Raw genomic sequence first — 18,326 nt, forward strand, 5'->3', positions numbered from 1 at the left:
ATCTGTACTTCGAGTATGATCTTCATTCTACGTATCGTTCTACCTCATTTATATTCGTTCGACATGGCGAATATGTAATCTCTAAAGTTTTAGAGATTATTTATTCTAGTTCCAACCGAAAACTAAATGAGTTTAATATCATGTTAACTCATTAAATCCATGATTACATCTGAAGAAAATATATATGTATATATGTTTTCATAAAGATTGTAATTAAAAATTCTTTTGTACAAACTGTTAATGGTGAAAATATTTTAACGGGTAGGTAATACCCGAGGAATATTTAGATTTCATATTAATAAGTTACATTGTACATTCTTCGAATCTGATTCAACAGTCATTTACTATGCTACTTACATCCACAGATATACGTATCCATTCACCGAAGAATAACCATTTTCATTCAATTTCATATTTGGATTTGGACCTATAAGAATCCAACAAGTGGCTTAATGAAGAAAACATTTGACAAAATAAAATTTGTTAGAAACAAACAAATTAACCATGAGAAAATTTTGTTAAGAATCCACGCTAACTGTTCCTAGCTAACTTATTATATTTTATTATCGCAGTTTATTTATCGCAATTTATATTCTCTCAATTTTATTTATCGTCATTTAATTTCTGTTATTTAATTTACTCACTTTATTTATCGTCATTTAAATACTGTTATTTACGCATTTAAATATCGGGACACGTATACAAGGTTTTGACATATCATATCGACGCATCTATATATATTATTTGGAATAACCATAGACACTCTATATGCAGTAATGCTGGAGTTAGCTATATAGGGTTGAGGTTGATTCTACAATAATAAATATACTTTGAGTTGTGATCGAGTCTGAGACATGTACACGGGTCACAATACGTATTAATTAATTCGAATATTATAAACTATATATGAATTATTGAGTTAGTGACTGTGGACTGCTAACTGTGACCAAGATTGGACAATTAAAAATAAATTAAAATATTGATTATAACATATGAAACTAAACAATTATTCAAGTTTGCCACTTGATTTCATCTTAAACCTCATTTGTATCGTGACGATTACAATCTGCATTCAAACCTTTCATGATTCTTGAAAACACCTCAATCGAGAAGATGAACCAACCACACTTCATCTACGGAAGGAAAGATTTATGCATATAGTTATGCACCTGAAAAACTCTCGGAACCTGAGTAAACGTTTAAAACATATCTGTGCTAGCTCCTTTGACGTTGTTATTACCGAAAATAACTTTGCAATTCCTTTCCAAATTAGCCAATTTTGTCACAGCTCCATCAAAATAACTTTGACTTTCGTTCAGATTAGCCTTAATACAACCTTGATATATAAGTTTGCCTTTCGTCATCGTTATCGAGGAACCGCTTATATTCCACCACATTAGCAGTAAACTTACCAGCAACTTCATTACTCATTGGATTAAATCTTTCCGAAGAACCATTATATTTGTTCATTAAAACTCTATCATGAACTCATCGGCATCTTGTAACGATAATTACCATACCAAATACCGGGAGGCATCAATCGATAATCTCGAATTTTTCCACGATTCTACGACAACAATTTTATATATATATATATATATATATATATATATATATATATATATATATATATATATATATATATATATATATATATATATATATATATATATATATATATATATATATATATAACTTCTATCTCGGGGTTTACGAACTTCAATTCTGAATTTCTGAAAATGCGCTTTAGCCTATGAATCAGTTTTCTGAATCTTGAAAAGCTGATGAAATCTTTGGCAATTACCTTGCTCCCTAATCATTCCAAATCATTGTGAATGAATTTCTTCATCACACTTTGGTTCTAAAATTATTAGATATCATGGTATCTCTCATTATAAATATCCTCAATATTTCTGAAGATATCTTCATAAATATTCTCGTCCGATATTAATTATCTCCTCGCGCTATCTGTGTTATCTCATAAAAGGAAACTGTTTTAATTTCTTTATTCTGTAAATCTTCGAATTTAATATATGAATGTTTTGAAGTAGTGTTGGGAGCTGCTGCATGAGTTAGTATAATATAATGACACTTGATCAACGTGATTATATTACAGTAAGTCATGCTGTGTTTCTAAATGGAACATGATGATTCACAGATTATAACGTCATCATGTGTCATGTTACATAACTCTTTCATTCTGATTAACTTTTGAACATATCAAGAAAATATATTCTTAATAGTTTTATTCTCAGTAATTCTGGTAATTTGACAAATCAAATCGTGCTATTACGTTCTTTCTCATTTAGAACATTAAGTTCATTCGAAACTCCATACTTACGAATTCTGGACCATTACTCCCTTTACTAGAGGTCGACAAGAGAATAAAAAGGCAAAAGAGGTCCAAAATATAAAAGAAAATATAAAGCCCAATAACAACACGGAGATTATAAACCGTGGATATTAATACGAATAGCAATATAAAGACACGGTATAATTAAAAATAGTATCATCCCAAGGTAATAGTAGAAGTAAACAGATTCTTCTGGTGGAAGATTGAAAAGATGGATGACAGGAATGATAATTAGGAAAATATCAAGGATTAGAACAGGATTAAGCATTTTCATAATCTTTTGGATGTATGAACTAAGAAAGAAAGTATAAGAATGGTGAGAATAATGGAACGGAAGAATTTAATTTATAATGGAAATATCAGACAGAGTAATCGAAGCAGATCACCGTATTTAATTATAGAGATCTTAATTTCCTTATTCGCCGAAGAATCAAATCTTTTAGATTTCGACAATTTTCTTTAAATCCCTTGAATTCCGGAATTCAACCAAGACAACATCAAAAGTTAAGACGCACCTTATTACCTAAATTCAACCCTGACTACGTCAAAAGCTAAGGTGAATCTCTATCTTTTGTGATAGATTCAACCATACGCTTCGGGTAAACGAATTGATTTATCCATATTTATCAATAATGATAAAATTCTATTTATCAACTCATATTCGTCATGAAAACATTTTTATTGTTAGCCATGACCACTTCACTCAAATTTCGGGATGAAATTTCTTTAACGGGTAGGTACTGTGACGACCCGAAAATTTCTGAATAAATTTAAACTTAATCTTTATATGATTTCGATACGATAAGCAAAGTATGCAATGTTGAGTCTCGAAAACTTTGGAACATATTACATGAATGCATTTACCCTTCGACTGCTCTCGTCGATTCACGAACAATTAATTGTAAATAGATATGTGTGTATGTATATATAAATAATAATTCGAAATATAATTTGAAGTATTATATGTTATTGTTATTAAAAATTAATAAAATAAAAATAGGATATTATAATAATTATTATTTAAAATATATCTCTATATATATATATAAAGTATATTAAAAATAAATATTAAATGATTGTAATACTCGTTTGATGTTTCAAAACGGTGATTCGAAAAATGAGTTCTACAAATTTTAGGCTTACTAAAAATGTATTTAGGACCTAGTTATTAAATTTTAACACTTTTTATATTTTACCCATAAATGAGAGGGACAGTTGATGTAATTTTTATTTAACAAATTAAGGATCGAAAATTTTACCATAATGACCAAAATAAATAAATATATTTAAATTAAAAATTTGGAATTTATCTGAGTACTTTTTAGCTGCCAGTGATTAATAACAGAGTACGATTTAACAATCGGCGAATTGAAAATATCTAAATGTTGGCAGGCTAACTATTTCTTTCTTTATGCATGTGGTTCTTAAAATATGTACACATATAATAATATGTGGATGAACGTGTTTTATGGGATATAAGTGAGGGTACAAGTATTAACATGTAGTACAAGCTTGTAGGAGCATAATTACAATTTATGTATCACCACCTCATTCAATTTCTATTAACCTCTATTTCACACACATTATAGAGAAAAACTGGAAGAGGAATAAAACACACCATCATCTAAAAACAATCTTCCACAAACCTACCATGTATTGATCACCAAAGCACCATTCTATCACCTTCAACATGTGACTATTCTTGGTCATCCGTCACCCTAAAACCATCTTATTCGGATACCACAAACCCCATAAGTTACTTTGTTTTAAATTTGGTTAGTGCTGAAGTTATATACATGTAGTTTTGTAGAATCGTCAACACACTACTAATAGAAACGAATGTAATGTAATACTTTGGTAAATGGGTCAACATAACTGTACCAATTATATATGTGATTCATGGCAAGTGCATCTGTTATCTAAGTCCTATGCAAGTCCCGGTGTCTATGCTTTTGTAGCTATTACCGTCCGCTAATTTTAATCACCAATACCCGTCAACACCTACAGTCGCCACCTCCACCTTCAACCATCGAATCTCCCCACCACAAACAACCATCACAAACCCTCACTTGCAACACTTATATACTATTTTCTGTTTTTGCAACTGAGTTTAATCATCAAACCAAACAGCAACCTGCACCTTCATTAAATCATCACTATAACCCACTTCACCATTGAAACCCACTTACTGTTTCGTTTATGATTATAATCGAGAACCGTCGACCTCAATCTCTCTCTCTCTCCTCTATTCTAATTCATTGAACTACCTCAAAAACCAAATGAAGAAGCTGCAACTGCAGCTACAATTTCGCCTATTTTCCTGTCCAACCCCGCCACCTAAGACCACCCATATCATCACCATCGAACACCACAACAACCCTATTATTTTTTTTTGCTGCAACTACTGCTTCCTTACTGTTTATATTCACTGATTACACCATCCAAACTTCCTGTTGCAACCACCTATATTGCTGTTTATACTTCTATTTCAAACCACCACAAATCCAACGGACAAATCGCTATTTTACTATTTATTCTTTCAGTTGTCAACTTAAATATTTTTTAGTGCAAAGGTATTAAAGTTCAGTAAATTGATTTTGCATGTGGGACAAATTTTAAAAGGGTAATGGCCGACAACCATTACCTCAAACAAACCAATTGCCAATTTTTATATATTTCATGCGTTTGAAATTGAGCCAAGGATCAAACCCAACAACCATTGTTTCGACTACTTCCAATTCTATTTCTATTTGGATTAGATAACCACCATTATCAAAGTTATTTATGATGGAAAACCACAAACTACCATAACCACGATTCACCACCCTAAACCACCCAATGTTATTTATTTTTGTTTACAATTAAAACCCACGAATCATTTGTTACTGCATACATGCTACTGCTCTTTTGCTTCTGTATCCTATACCTGATTGCTCCTGGAGGCTGCTGTTATCGAATAACATGATGAAGATTAATGAATTGACGATGAATGAGAAGTGAAGAGAGAAAGAAGAAGACGTGATGAATGGTGATGTTAAGTAATGATAAGGTTAACATAATGGAGGAATTATTAAAGATGTCGATATTAATGATAATAGTGTCGGCTGTATGAATTGCTCCACTTGTAGGGTTACTAGATCGATATTTCTTTTATGTGAAGTGCAGATGAGATTACAAATGGGGAGAGATTTTAACGGATCATGAAAAAATTAGGGGGCTTGTGATCTTGTTGAATGGGCCGAAATCTTCTTTAAGTTATTGGGCCATGTTGTTGGGCCGAAAATATTAGTATTATTGGTATGATGATGAGTGACGAGTTAAAAGAATCTAACAAACAAATTTAATCAGAAAAACAGGGATGGAGGGATAGTTTTTAGGGTGTGGTTATTAAGCGAGAGGTTTTGGGTTCGAGCCCGAACATAGGCTTTTTTTTTTTAAGCTTGTTACATGGAGGTAGCATTCCTACTATCTTATTATAGTTATTATTATTATTATTATTAGTATTGTTATTATTAGTAATTATTGTTGTTATATGATTAATATTATTATCATTAATAAGTATTAGTATTAAGTATTATAAAGTATTATTATTATTATTATTATTATTATTATTATTATTATTATTATTATTATTATTATTATTATTATTATTATTATTATTATTATTAAAATCATTATTATTATGAGTAAAATCATTATTTTTATAGTTATTATTATTAGTATTCATTATTATTAAAATTGACATTTTTATTAACAATTAACATTGTTATTAAAGTTATCATTTTATCATTAATATCAAAAGTATCATTTTTAACTCTATTATCATTATTATTGTTTTTATCATTACTAATATTATTTTGGTAATATTATAATTTTAAAAAACAAACGATATATATATATATATATATATATATATATATATATATATATATATATATATATATATATATATATATATATATATATATATACAAATATATATTTAATACATATAACATAAAAAAATTAATATTTCTTTTATATATATAAAATGAATATATGAAACATATAGGTAATTAATGTAAAAATGATATAACTAATAAATTTATTTATATATATATATAAATTTGTTCGATTACAATTATGTGTATCAATATATATATATATAAATAATATAGGTTCGTGAATCCGAGGGCAACCCTACATTGTTCAATATCGTCATATGTATTTTTACTACAAAATATAATATCGTGAGTTTCATTTTCCTTTTTACCCTTTATATTTTTGGGCTGAGAATACATGTGCAATTTTTATAAATGTTTTACGAAATAGACACAAGTAATTGAAATTACATTATATGGGTGAATGATCGAAGCCGAATATGCCCCTTTTGCTTGGTAACCTAAGAATTAGTAAACCTATCTACTAATTGATACGAATCCTAAAGATAGATCTATTGGGCCTAACGAACCCCATCCAAAGTACCGGATGCTTTAGTACTTCGAATTTGTTTTTATCATGTCCGAAGGATTTTCCGGAATGATAGGGGATATTCTTATATGCATCTTGTTAATGTCGGTTACCAGGTGTTCGCCATATGAATGATTTTTGTCTCTATGCATGGGACGTAATTTTATGAGAAATGGAAATGAAAATCTTGTGGTATATTAAAATGATGAAATGATTATTCATGGTAAACTAATGAACTCACCAACCTTTTGATTGACACTTGAAAGCATGTTTATTCTCAGGTATGAAAGAATTCTTCCGCTGTGCATTTGTTCATTTTAAATATATTACTTGGAGTCATTCATGGTATATTTCAAAAGACGTTGCATTCGAGTCGTTGAGTTCATCAAGATTGATAATAAGTCATTCATAATTTGGATATAGTATGGGATAGTGTGCATGCCTGTCATCTTTCGTTGAAATGAAAGATTGTCTTTTAAAAACGAATGTAATGTTTGTAAAATGTATCATATAGAGGTCAAGTACCTCGCGATGTAACCAAATGTAATGTATTCGTCCAGATGGTTTAGGACGGGTCACTACACTACATATGTAAAAACAAGACTACTAACTTAAGGATTTCGAAATGAAACAAACATGTAACGATTATCATTGTAACAACATTTAAATGCATATATATCATTTTAAGATATATTAATATATCATAATATCATGATAATATAATAATTTAACATCTCATTAGATATAATAAACAATGGGTTAACAACATTAAATGAGATCGTTAACTTAAAGGTTTCAAAACAACACTTACATGTAACGACTAACGATAACTTAACGACTCAGTTAAAATGTATATATGATATCGGCTATAAAGTCACATTTTCACCCCGGTATTAAAGCCCAAAAACAATAAAGATTCGAACTTTATCGGAAAAATACCCACTTCGTCGGTTAGAATTGAAGAACAAGTAATTACGAAGGCGGTGCAAAAAGAATCAGGAGAATCGGAGCTGAAACGAAGATTCTAGAGCGAAAACGGTGAAAGACAAGAAATTAAGTTACGATCCAGGAAATCAAGGCTGACCAGCACACCATACGGCTTGCCATACAGCCTACCATATGGCCTGCCTCTATAGATACAGCCTGCCAGATACGCCCCACCAAGTGCCTTCACCATACGGCCTGCAAGCCATACGGCCTGCAAGCCATACGGCCTGCCAAATACGCCCCACCATACGGCCTGCCAGGCATATTTTGGCATTTTCCTAGTCTATTTAATGGGTCTTTATCATTCATTCCAACACACACTTCAATTCACTTCTTTCTCTCTCTTGTACAATATTAGTCATACTCTCAAGGCCTTCGACTCCGTGCGGGAAACCTAGTACCCGTAGAAGAACGCTGAAGATTGTATTAGGAGCGGTCTGGAGTCTTGAAGTTGTCACTTTTGTATTCGAAACTCGTTTAATCTACTGGTACCTCTATCCTTTATTTTATATAATGTTTTATTATATTGTTGCCATGATTAGCGAGTAGTTATCTTTAGTGTATGCTATGATGTAAGCAGTTATAATGCCGAAATAATATTATAGTTTGTGTATGCTGTTGAAATGCTTTGCGATTATGCTTTAAACTCAATCGCTTTTCCAACTAATAGAACGTAGTTATAGGCTCTGTTATTGGGAAGTCGCACACCCCGATTCAGAGTACACTATCTGTGTCACCCCTTGGTAAAAGAAGTCTATCGGATACAACGTAAGATCGACTGAGGCACACCGGTTGTAGTAAGTCTATCAAGCTTTGGACTCTGACTGAGGACTCTTTCGTAGTGAAACATCTGACTAGACCCTTAGTACATTGTCGGTCCTAGACCATGCTAGTGTAGTCACCACGCATATAAACTTCGTACGTACACGCTAAAGCATAGCTGTTGTTGTAAGCTGTACCTCTGCTAAGTAAGGCCATGGAACACGGTTAGTGTTGACCAGTACACTACACCATAACGCGGTCTCAAGCATTGCACACTGCTTGAGGGATTCTTAGTTAATTAAGGGCCTAACTATCTTTTACCAATCATTAACGAAAGCATTGAAACACATCACGTCTCTTGGATATGGTAAACCATGTATTCTATTATGCTTAATAAAGTTTAGACCATTTTGGAATGTTAATACGTCACCCAACCGAGTCGCTCAATTGGATGAGCCGTCTGAACATGTATGCCTGTAGTCAGACTGCACGGGCGTCGAGGGTAAGGGACGTTGATGTCTATTCAGAATCTTCAAGCCTAACGCAGTACCCAGTGACATGTCTTATGACAGGGGCGTTTAGGACCAGTGTAATGAATACAAGGCCTCTGCCTATTCATGAGCCAACATTCCATAATCTCAGCAGAATAACTGATGAAGTCATAGTATGCACTTACTTTAACCTTATCTAAATTACAAATTTTATCGCTTTTACTTTATCTATCTTATTAACTAGAAAATCCCAACATAAATATTCACTACTCCCTAACTATCTTAGGCTAAAATATAGGTTCGATGTTACTGATATCTCAAAAATACGACTCTAGGTCATACTTCCCTTACTCATAAGGAGTGGCTGATCCTGGTGAGCCACGGCCTAACGACACCGCGCAAATAAAAACCGTCCGTTTCGGCCATATCAATATACATGTAGTGTATTTAGATGTATTAATATACTTTTAGAAGACTTCAAGACATATATCTAAACACTCATACTTAACGAAAATAGTTACAGTTACATTCCCATTCTTTTTTTCATCAAGAATTCTAGTCGTATTCATACCCGTATTATACACAGCTTTTAGACGTACTTACTATGGGTATATACCAATAGGAACTAGCATGGGATTCCACTCTTGATTATGTCATGTATGACTAATCAATTTTAACTTCTACCATGAACTAGTCAACTAACTAGAACTCCTTTTAACCCCACTCGCCACTCACCACTTACCACTCATCATTCACTCCATTTCACTTCCAATTCTCTTTCTAATTCTCTCTTAACATACACACACACTTATGAACGAATTTTTCCAGTAGCTAATCATCATCTTCATCAAAAATTACTTCGAACTCCTACAAACATCATCCAGCTCATTCAGAATAGCTGTCAGTTTCACGGATTACCGAATGACGACCCTAAATCTCACCTTGATAAATTCATATCTCTTTCGAACTCCTACAAAAAGCCAGGGATAGGACAAGATATAGTCCGGCTATACTTGTTCCCCTATTCTCTCACTCATCATGCTCAAACTTGGTTTGAAGGATTGGAAAAAGATTCCATCACGTCATGGACGGAGATGGCTACTAAATTCTTAACCAAATATTTCCCTCCTTCTAAACAAACCAAACTGAAGAATGACATCATTAACTTCAAACAAATTTACGATGAATCTCTTTACACCACTTGGGAGCGATTCAAAACCCTACTGAAGAAATGCCCTAATAACCAGCTAGAACGATCAGCCCAAATCTGCACCTTCTACAATGGTCTTACGGTAAATCATAGGACGACGATCGATGTAGCAGCTCAAGGGAATCTGATGAACCAAACTGCAGACGAAGCATGGGAATTGGTCGAGAACATGACGATGCATCATCATGACTGGAACAGTAGTGAAACAACTTCATCATTCGCACCACTCTCCGCACTTAATAATCAAACGGAGGCCATCAAATCCCTCACGGATAAGATGGAATCTCTTGCCAAACAACTCGGAGAATTGAAGACGCAACCACAGCAGGTTAACCAAGCTCAGGCTTGTGTTAATTGTACCAACCCACAACCTACTGGAGATTATCAAGTTGAGTACGAAAACCCTGACGGTTCAGTCTGTTACGTCCAATACCCAGCTCGTCCACCAAATCTCGGATTCAATCACCCACCTAGGGTTAATCAATTTCAGCGAAGCAATCAACCTTTTCGCTATCGCTATCCACCTTATCCATCCCAGCAATCTCAATTGACCTTTGCCAAGTAATACTATCCAAAATCCCCACATAGAAGAAGCAAAGCAAATGGATTTCGTAATCCCTGAGGAAGACCCACGGAGAAGGTCAACTAGGCTCAAGCACAAATCTACATATACTCAGAAGCTGACCCCTGAAACTCCAGTTCGCATACCTTATCCTGGAAGGCTGCAAGGAGAACCATCCAAGCTTGATTCCTTCAAACTTGATGGAAGATTCTTGGACACCATGTCCAAAGTTCCCAACCAGAAGAGATACATCCGAAGGCTTCTTTCTATAAAGGAGAGGATACCAGACTCTAACAAAATTCCACTGAGTGAAGAATGCTCTGCATTACTCAGAAACTCTCTACCGCCTAAGCTAGGAGATACGGGCCGATTCATTTTCCCGTGTTCAATCTACCAATCTGGAACCATTCATGCGCTAGCAGATTTAGGAGCAAGTATCAACCTAATCCCCTACTCTCTCTACAAGAGATTAGAGTTAGGAGACTTGTCACCAACCAAAATGACAATCCAACTTGCCGATCATAAAATTCGATATCCTAAGGGCATAGTTGAGAACGTCTTGGTGAAAGTCAACAAATTCTTGTATCCTACGGATTTCAAAGTGATGGATATCAAGGAAGACCTACACACCTCAATAGTGGTAGGAAGACCTTTCATGAATACGGCTAGGACTGTCATTGATGTGTACAATCAAACCATGATCTTACGATCGCATGGGGAGAACGTTACCTTCAAAATTGACCGACCAACCGATCTTTCTGGACTGGCAGAGATGTTTGATATTTCCACCAGACGGATCACTTTTGATGATGAGTCTTCACCACCATCCGATGATGTCGAGATAGGTGTCGAATCACAGTCTGCAGATGACCTAAAAATGGAAGAAGAGGATCCCAGCGAAGAAATAGAGGAAGAGGAAGAATCTGAGGAGGAAGAGGAAATGGAAGACGTAAAAGAAACTGCGACAGTACTCGTTCCAAGCACTGAGCGTTATGAAGAAATAATGAGGCTTGAGACGAAAGATCATAGTTTAATCATTCGCTTCAAGAAGAAGACCGACAAGACTGAGGTTAAGGATATAGAAATTGATCCTATTAGTATCAAAGTGGAGAATCAGAATACTGAAAAAACCCGTTCATCAGAGCAAGATACCGATGATGACGAGTAAGAGCATCATGAAGACATTCTGACCAACTCACACTCTCCAACCGAATCAGATCAAGGGGAGCTGGACTCTTCTTCAGATCAAATTCTAGTTATATCCACACACGCAGACATGATTACCTTCATCAATGATACCGATAAATTTGAAGACATTCTCGAAGCCATCCGGAAGTCAACCATTGAGTTTTCGCTACACTTAACAGAACGACTTATGGCTATCAGAAAAGAGCACCACCTCTATCTCCGAAGAGAAGACAATGATGTTGAAATCCTAGAAGAACTCATTCAAGACTTTATCAATTCTCTTCACGATCATATCTATCACGAAGAAAGGCAACGAGAGCATAACTCAGTAGTTTGCACTATTCTCGAGACAAAATTCTGTCGAGATCAGAAGATCATTTACTCTAGGGTTTAGAACGCCTTAGCCGGATCTACACTTCCGTTCTCATGAAACTAACTAGCACTACTGACTCTCATCCGGAAGCACATGGATCTTTCCACCGGTCGCCCGACTTATCACTTTGATTTGCAAATGATATAGAGATAATTTCGAAAGCACACCCGACAGACTAGTGATTTACGTAACAATTGATCACCACGCTGATCTGATTATCAAAGAGTTACAAGATGCTGTTATGAAGGAAGCAAGGCGAAACAATCCGTTCTCTCATCTTGAACCAGATCGAGTCAACATTGCCACCTATGTTACGAAGCAGCTATCACGTATCTTCCACGAGTCCACGGATCCTAGTTTCACATTTAAAGCTGGATGTCAGGAGATATACTCAAAGATGGTGAAATTAATTCTCGGATCAGGATTGCTGTTCACTTCTTTCCAACTTCATCTCTTAACTAATCTGTGCAAAGCTACCGACTCCTACTGTGGAGATCACTGTTCCAAAGACTTCGAGATTCTAAAGATACAGTTTCTAACTTTATTTGAAGACCTCCGAAATGAGCATCCCATCAGAGAAATCATCAACACCGGTACTGCTTCTATGATTGACATTCATGGGTCAACCATCAGAGCTGTGGATCATATTATCATCGGACTTCCAGATTTGTCAAGAGCCGAAACTGCGCACTACTTATCTTTCAGAAGATCTTCAAGAGAAGTACCAGATCTGTTACCACTGTTGGTCCGACACTTTCTCAGGACTTATCTACTAAGACTCACATTCCCTCGAGAAGACCAAGATCACAACCATCAGCGAGGAATGTTCGCTTTTTGAAGCATCACTACGGTTGAGCCAACGACCTTAAACAAAATCACTTCTCGGGAGGCAACCCGTGCAATAAAGTAGAGTAGAAGAATAAAGGATGACAAATGAGCCGATAAAGAAGCAAGGAAGCCAGTCGCATCTGCTAGGGGTATTTCTTTCTTTTCGCTACTAGCTCAAGATTCAAAATATGCCACATCCTAGCTTATTACTAAGTGTGGGATAACACCCAAATCAAAACACTAGACAAATACTCCCAAATCTTCAACTAAAACTCCTAAGTGTGGGATACACTAGGAACATTGAGGACAATGTTCATCTAAGTGTGGGATGTTGGTATCTTTTTATGCTATATTATAATAAACCATCACGAAGATTCCAAGTCCTTAAGCCAAATTTCAAAATTTTTGAAAAAGGAACCCTTTTCGAAAGAGTATTTTTGAAAACCTAAAACGTTTGTCAATAAAAATAAGGCTTAAGTAAGGTGGAATTCTTGTTAGATTGAAATCTCTAATAAAGCATTGCATGACTAAGGCATTATCGACCTAAATTGATTATGGTGAGGCACCCCAAATAAGACTAGCATTCATCTTTAATGCTTCACTATTTTCTGTTGAGAGTGCCGATGTCTGTGCTCAGAATCAGAACTTGCTTTAGATCTACATCTCCAAGCAGCGAAACGTGGTTCGGTTGTAATCAAAATAGCTACCCATTTGTCATACATAAACCTTCCACACCTCCACTACTTCTACTCCACCACCACATCCATATCACCTTTACTATTTCTCGAAAAACCCAGAAAATGAGATTCCTTCTGAAAACCCGATGTTATAAACCTCTCAAGTATCATGGCAAAGGTCTTGAAAAAGTTTACCGGCAAAAAGTTTCTTGAGATGAAGTCTCCAAAAAAAAATGATTAATTTTCAAGTTCTGAAAAAAGGAGCAGAACTAAATAAGAGAAATGCTGAAGAGAACTCGACCGAAAAAGATTAACAAATGAAGAAAAAGTTTAAAAGTGCTTCTCAAAATACTTCAGCACTCCTATCTATCCGAATAAAAGTCTGTATAAAGACTACATTACCCGTTATCTCACCCTTCAAAAACAACTTCACTACCACTCCAAAATTCCTTCTCCATCATTGACAAATGACCTATAAAGCTGAGATTACTACCGTTCTCGCATTAGCAGCAAGGATTTGAGTCTTTATCAAGCCTATGACGATGGGTGCAGCATGACTGGCTATGAGCGTACTTCATTTCTTAGATCCATAGGGAACCCTAAATACTTGAGTGATTTGAGTGACCCATGAAATCTAGCCTATGTCATGTAACCTCCTCGCATGCTTGCAGAGATAATTTCAATCCTAACATAGATGACTCACCTTATCTTTTTGCTCTTATAATAAAAGCAAACCGCTTAGGCTATTGGAAAAGAAACACCGAAAAGATTCTTAAGAATGAGAGTTTGCTTGAGGACAAGCAAAGTCTAAGTGTGGGATATTTGATATCGGCTAAAAAGTCACGTTTTCACCCAGGTATTAAAGCCCAAAAACAAGAAAGATTCGAACTTTATCAGAAAAATACCCACTTCATCGGTTAGAATTGAAGAACAAGTAATTACGAAGGCGGTGCAAAAAGAATCAAGAGAATCGGAGCTAAAACGAAGATTCTAGAGCGAAAACTGTGAAAGACAAGAAATCAAGTTATGATCCAGGAAATCAAGGCTGACCAGCACACCATACGGCTTTCCATACGGCCTACCATATGACCTGCCTCAATGGATACGACCTGCCAAATACGTCCCACCAAGTGCCTTCACCATACGGCCTGCTAGCCATACGACCTGCCAAATACGCCCCACCATACGGCCTGCCATACGGCCTGCCAGGCGTATTTTGGCATTTTCCTAGTCTATTTAATGGGTCTTTATCATTCATTCCAACACACACTTCAATTCACTTCTTTCTCTCTCGTGTACAATATTAGTCATACTCTCAAGGCTCTTCGACTTCGTGCGGGAAACCTAGTACCCGGAGAAGAACGCTGAAGATTGTACTAGGAGCGGTCTGGAGTCTTGAAGTTGTCACTTTTGTATTCGGAACTCGTTTAATCTACTGGTACCTCTATCCTTTTTTTTATATAATGTTTTATTATATTGTTGCCATGATTAGCGAGTAGTTATCTTTAGTGTATGCTATGATGTAAGCAGTTATAATGCCAAAATAATATTATGGTTTGTGTATGTTGTCGAAATGCTTTCTGATTATGCTTTAAAATCAATCTCTTTTCCAACTAATAGAACGTAGTTATAGGCTCTGTTATTGGAAAGTCGCGAACCCCGATTCAGAGTACACTATCTGTGTCACCCCTTGGTAAGAGAAGTCTATCGGATACAACGTAAGATCGACTGAGGCACACCAGTTGTAGTAAGTCTATCAAGCTTTGGACTCTGACTGAGGACTCTTTCGTAGTGAAACATCTGACTAGACCCTTAGTACATTGTCGGTCCTAGACCATGCTAGTGTAGTCACCAAGCATATAAACTTCGTACGTGCACGCTGAAGCACAGCAGTTTTTGTAAGCTGTACCTCTGCTAAGTAAGGCCATGGAACACGGTTAGTGTTGACCAGTACACTGCACCATAACGCGATATCAAGCATTGCACCCCGCTTGAGGGATTCTTAGTTAATTAAGGAACTGTTTGTTTAGACACATAAAGGATTGGACCGTTAGGATAACCGAACGTGTTCATGGAAGTCATCTTGACTTGGGCATGGTGTTCTTTATGGTTGAACTCTTTTTAAGGGCCTAACTATATTTTACCAATCATTAACGAAAGCATTGAAACACATCACGTCTCTCGGATATGGTAAACCATGTATTCTATTATGCTTAAGAAAGTTTAGACCATTTTGGAATGTTAATACGTCACCCAACCGAGTCACTCAATTGGATGAGCCGTCTGAACGTGTATGCCTGTAGTCAGACTGCACGGGCGTGGGGGTAAGGGACGTTGCTGTCTATTCAAAATCTTCAAGCCTAACGCAGTACCCAGTGACATGTCTTATGACAGGGGCGTTTAGGACCAGTGTAATGAATACAAGGCCTCTGCCTATTCATGAGCCAGCATTCCATAATCTCGGCAGAATAACTGATGAAGTCATAGTATGCACTTACTTTAACCTTATCTGAATTACAAATTTTATCTCATTTACTTTATCTATCTTATAAACTAGAAAATCCCAAAATAAATATTCACTACTCCCTAACTATCTTAGGCTAAAATATAGGTTCGATGTTACTGATATCTCAAAAATATGACTCTAGGTCATACTTCCCTTACTCATAAGGAGTAGTAAGATTTAGGCCCGGCTAAATATAAATTTAAAACTGTACCCTCTCCCAAGAGTGGCTGATCCTGGCGAGCCGCGGCCTAACGACACCGCGCAAATAAAAACCGTCCGTTTTGGCCATATCAATATACATGTAGTGTATTTAGATGTATTAATATACTTTTGGAAGACTTCAAGACATATATCAAAACACTTATACTTAACGAAAATGGTTACAGTTACATTCCCATTCTTTTTTTCATCAAGAATTCTAGTCGTATTCATACCCGTATTATACACAGCTTTTAGACGTACTTACTATGGGTATATACCAATAGGAACTAGCATGGGATTCCACTCTTGATTATGTCATGTATGACTAATCAATTTTAACTTCTACCAATAACTAGTCAACTAACTAGAACTCCTTTTAACCCCACTCACCACTCACCACTTACCACTCATCATTCACTCCATTTCACTTCCAATTCTCTTTCTAATTCTCTCTCAACACACACACACTTATGAACGAATTTTTCCAGTAGCTAATCATCATATTCATCAAAAATTACTTCAAGAATGAAGCTATTATCATCTTAGGAAGAACACTTCAAGAACACTTCGAAAATCCTTTCAAGTTTACTAGTTTACTTCCAAGCTTTCTAATCCATTCCAAATAATCATCTAAGATCAAGAAACCTTTGTTATTTACAGTAGGTTATCTTTCTTATTCAAGGTAATATTCATATTCAAACTTTGATTCAAATTCTATAACTATAAACTATCTTATTTCGAGTAAAAATCTTACTTGAACTTGTTTTTGTGTCATGATCCTACTTCAAGAACTTTCAATCCATCCAAGATCCTTTGAAGCTAGATCATTTCTTGTCACTTCCAGTAGGTTTACCTACTAAACTTGTGGTAGTAATGATGTTCATAACATCATTATATTCATATATATAAAACTACCTTATTCGAAGGTTTAAACTCGTAATCACTAGAACATAGTTTAGTTAATTCTAAACTTGTTCGCAAACAAACGTTAATCCTTCTAACTTGACTTTTAAAATCAACTAAACACATGTTCTATATCTATATGATATGCTAACTTAATGATTTAAAACCGGAAAACACGAAAAACACCGTAAAATTGGATTTACGCCGTCGTAGTAACACCGCGGGCTGTTTTGGGTTAGTTAATTAAAAACTATGATAAACTTTGATTTAAAAGTTATTCTTCTGGGAAAATGATTTTTCTTATGAACATGAAACTATATCCAAAAATCATGGTTAAACTCAAAGTGGAAGTATGTTTTCCAAAATGGTCATCTAGACGTCGTTCTTTCGACTGAAATGACTACCATTACAAAAACAACTTGTAACCTGTATTTCTGACTATAAACTTACACTTTTTCTGTTTAGATTCATATACTTAAGTTCAATATGAAACCATAGCAAATTGAAACACTCAAAACGGATTTAAAACGAAGAAGTTATGGGTAAAACAAGATTGGTTAATTTTTCTTGATTGTAGCTACGTGAAAATTGGTAACAAATCTATATTAATCATATCCTAGCTAACTCATATTGTTTTATACATGTATTCTAATATATTATGTAATCTTGGGATACCATAGACACGAATACAATGTTTTGACATGTCATATCGACCCATCTATATATATATTTCGGAACAACCATAGACACTCTATATGCAGTAATATTGGAGTTAGCTATACAGGGTTGAGGTTGATTCCAAAATATTATATATACTTTGAGTTGTGATCTAGCCT

This window comes from Rutidosis leptorrhynchoides, chromosome 3 (assembly GCF_046630445.1).
Source record: "Rutidosis leptorrhynchoides isolate AG116_Rl617_1_P2 chromosome 3, CSIRO_AGI_Rlap_v1, whole genome shotgun sequence".
NCBI lineage: Eukaryota > Viridiplantae > Streptophyta > Magnoliopsida > Asterales > Asteraceae > Rutidosis > Rutidosis leptorrhynchoides.